Below are 4,444 nucleotides of genomic sequence, written 5' to 3'. Positions count from 1 at the left end.
TGTCTTCACTATGCTGTCTAGGATGGTCTTGAACTGACTATGTAGCCCAGGCTGGGCTCAAACTCATGGCAATCCTCCTGCCTCAGTCTCCCAAGTGCTGAGATTAGAAGCTTGTTCCATCACACCTGGCGTGTCCTTTCTTTTTTCTTTTCCTTTCTTTCTTTCTTTCTTTCTTTCTTTCTTTCTTTCTTTCTTTCTTTTTTTTTAGCACCTCTTTACTTTCTGAGTTTTTGAGACCCTCCAGGGACTCTTTGATTTTCTGTACTTTTTAAATGGATTCTTATATTTTATTCCTTTCTTCTGACATTCTCTAAATTTTGGAGCCAAGTGTCAGAAGAGCCTTTTTAATTCTCACTTAGCTGTAGACAATAAGTCTATATTTATTATTTATTTCTAAGTTTACTGAACTGTGTCCTCTGACGATAGTATGTAGAATTTATGCCTTTTTAGTTATTAAGAGCGTTTAAATGTTCAAATATATAAATGGTAGTTGTGAATGATTTGTGTACATTTATAAAGAAAATGGAGTTCCATGTCCTGCTCAATAAGATTTTTTGCCATTCAGTGGCCTAGCCTACCTATTTGTTGTACTACGGATCTCCATACTTTCATGAGAGCTGTGCTGGGGACAGAACACAGAATCTTGTGCATACCAAGCAAGCAGCCACCACTAAGCCATGCCCCCCACTGTTCTCTCCAGTGTTTTGTTGGAGACATGGCCCTGCTATGTCGTTTACACTGGTGTCTACCTCCTTAGTGCAAGGAAGTCTTTTGCCCTGGCACACTGAGTGGCTGGGACCACACGTGCATTTTGTCTTGCCCAAGCAGCACACTTTTAAAAATCAACCTTTTGTTGACTAGATTCTGATAGAAGAGTGCTGAGGCCTCCAATCAAATTATATAACAGGACCTTAATGTGTGAGACTGTACCTCAAGATGTACATGCTGAAGCCCTCCGATTGCTCCCTATCCATGAAGCGCAGCAAAGGTGTACCTGCAAATTTCAAGTTTCAAGTTTACATATGGGGACAGCCTATACATAAACTGTGACAAAACCAAGGTTCAATTTTGATACGGTTCAGTTTATTCACTAGCTAAGTGACTTCCTTTAACAAAATTAGAAATTTTCCACGTGTCATAAAGCAGTTGGATTCATTTGTTCAACAGGTTTTTTTCTTGAGCACCTACAATTGGTCAGGACATAGGCTAAGGTGTAGAGATCAAGACGCAGGTCACACACTCAGAGCTCCTCAGCTCCTGACACTCACTGTGCTGATGCTTGCTTGCAGATTGGTGAAGCTGTGTTAAATCTTCACTTTTCAACCATTTATGATAAATTTAAATTGCCCCTCAAACTTCACTCATCTTTTCTTTTATGTGGTTTTGCTACCTGATTTAATTTATTAGAGTTTCATTATTTAGCCTACTTTTGACCCATATATCCTTATTTATCTACCTTGTTAGTGCTTTTCTCCTATGAAACATCCCATGAAACTTTTTTTACCGCCTGGAAAAAAAAATATATATAGGGGCTATCTTATGGTAGGTCCCATTGTAGATATTAGAAATGATGCAACAAATATAAGGTAGCTTCTGTTCTCAAGTACCTCTCATCCTAGTAGGATAGAGTTGCCTAGAAGTAAATAATTATACTGCAGTATAATGTGGTGAGACCCATAGTAGAGCCAAGAAGCTATGGAAGAATAAAGGAAAGGGTCATTCATTTTGCCTGCTGAAAGAATCACTGAGAAGGTGATGCGTGATGTGGGCTTAAAAGATAAATAGGCTTTACCATGGTGGAAACAATGTGAAAGTGAACATTTTCAGAAAATACGATGTCATCCAGTGTAGTACTTTAGGTCATGGTAGGGACTGATTGAAGTTAATACTCAAAAGATTAATAGCAACCGAATATAATGGCTTTTTGATGGCCTTCACAGCATGCCTATCAATTGATATATTCATGAGAAGGTGTAGAACACTTTTATCCCAAATCCTATGACCAAGTACAGCTCTCTCCTCTACATGGCCACCCTCTAGGCATCACTTAAGTACTTCGCTCACTTTTTTTTTTGAAATAAGTTCTCACTACGTAGTTCAGGCTGTCTTGGAGATTTCTGTGTATCTTAGGCTGACCTTGAACTTCTGACCGCTGGGACTACAAGTCTGTACCACCATGTGCTGCTCTGCTCACTTTCTGCCTCCATCATTACTTCAGACAGATCCTTGGCCATTTGGTCCACTAGCAGTCACCATCCTGGCCACTCACTGGAAAAGCTCCTTCCCACTTACATTCCATGATTAAGTCCTAGCCATTGATTCTCTTGCTGGTCATTATGTATGACATCATTATGGTATCCAGGTATGTGGCAAATCCTTAAAGTATTAAGGTATTTCAAAACCATTCAGAGAGAAGTAGAGTAAGGGAAAGAGAAAGGGTGAGAATGAGGAGGAAAGACATGGGAAGACTGAATTCTTGATTAATGCCTGGATGATGCTCATAAGAAAGCAAACTGCTGTTCATCTGTCCTTCCACTCTCCTAGGCAGCTCTGACCATGAAGCACAGACAAGTTTATTCCTGGGAAACTCTGCCCCCATTCCCCCTTCATGGAAGAAACAACCTAAACAACTAATTCCAATCCAATTCCCCTTTTACTGAAATATCTTCTGATCATTTCCTATAAAAGTTTGATTCAGACTACAAATCCAGCTTCTCTTACAAAAGCATCTCCTGATCTGACAGCTCCCAAGCCAAATCAGGCACCTTCTTTCTTTGGTAAGGAAAGTTGAATCTTATCCCGAAGGCCAGTGTTTCTAAGATTTATGTAGAGGAACTCTAAGTGTGCCATGAGGTGTTAATAAGTGTTATTTGAAACAAGGATTTATGGTCAGATAATTTTGAGAAATGCAGCCAGGTGTTGTGACACATGTCTGTAATCCCAACCTTCTGGGTTGTGGAGGCATGAAGATTGCAAGTTCAAGCCCAACCTGGGCAATTCAGCAACTTGGTGAGATTCTTTCTCAAAATACAAAATATTAAAAAAAAGAGGTGTTTGGGGATGTAGCTCAATGTGGAGGCCTTAGGTTCAGTCCCCAGTATCACAATGTCTGCTAATGTAGTAAAGAGTATGAAGAAATAATAAAAGACCATGAAGATACTTCAACAAATACATTTGCCTATCTTTGTGTATTCCCACACCTCCTACACTTATTTTATCATTCTTTTCCTGTGCAATATTCATTAACATCGAAGGAACATTAGTATCACACAGATCCAATTTTAAGATATTCTGGTAGGAGCAGTAAACAATTTCAAGCATGGAAATAACTAGTCAGATTTAAGATTGCCCTAGAAGTAGTCTCACTAATGGGTGATTAGAATAACATTACTAAAGGGCATAGCAATAGGCTAGGAATATTGGTGAGGTTGTGATAGTGTAGGAGAGGCGAGACAGGTTGGATTAATATTAATAAATTGATAGGACTTGGGAGGATGGAAGAGGGAAATAAATTGTTTGGTATTGGGCATGTTGGAGCTCAGGTGTTTGTTGGAGGTTGATAAATTGGATGTACTGGTCCTACTGCTTACTAAGGCAATATTTTAGATCTGAGAAAGCATAAAGTAAGTGAAAACAGTGAAACCCCACCAAGGTCCAATATTTAAAAGTTAAAGGAAAATAGGTGCACATCTGTAATCCTATCATTTGGGAGACTGAGGCAGGAGGATTGAGACCAGTCTGCACTACATAGTGAGACCTGGCTAAAAAACAAACAAACAACAACAACAAAAAGAAAATAGTCTAATAGTTTAAATGGTCTCTTGACTTTTGGCCGTTTGCTGTATAAATGTGTCTCTTGTTGGTTGCCTTGTGAAGAAAAGGGTATATGTACTTTTATTTACTCTTTTAAAATTCTCAGAATACAGTTTCTAGAAAAAATCTTTAGACAGAATTTAGTGAGGATTAAAAGCACAGAGATCATGCGGATGGTTGTACACACTTTCAGATCAGGAAGTCAAGGGCCATTATGAGGACAAGCTGGCCTGTGCGAAATATCTGTGCCAACCGAAACATGATCCTGACTTAGTACCTTTATCTATCCAGAAGGCATGAGGGGGAGTAGTTTGCACATAAAGTAAGCTTTTGTATCTGAGGCTAACAGATCATAGCACAAAAATGTGTATACTATCCATAATAGACAAAAAGTAGGAATAACCCACATGCCGATCAACTAGTAAATGGTTACACAAAAATGGGGTATATATGTATAATGAAATATTATTCAGTCATAAAAAGAAATGAGCAGTCCTAGCCCAGGCCCAGTGAGTGTGCGGAGAGCTTCCTGCTACCCTGCACCGGCGGGACCAGTCCCAGCCCAGGCGCAGAGTGGGCCGGACCCTCTCCCAGCCCCTTGGGCTGCCCCCCACCACTCCGCAGTGCCTCC

This window comes from Octodon degus, unplaced genomic scaffold (assembly GCF_000260255.1).
Source record: "Octodon degus isolate 3935 unplaced genomic scaffold, OctDeg1.0 scaffold00347, whole genome shotgun sequence".
Taxonomy (NCBI): domain Eukaryota; kingdom Metazoa; phylum Chordata; class Mammalia; order Rodentia; family Octodontidae; genus Octodon; species Octodon degus.
Note: the sequence above shows the minus strand (reverse complement) of the source record.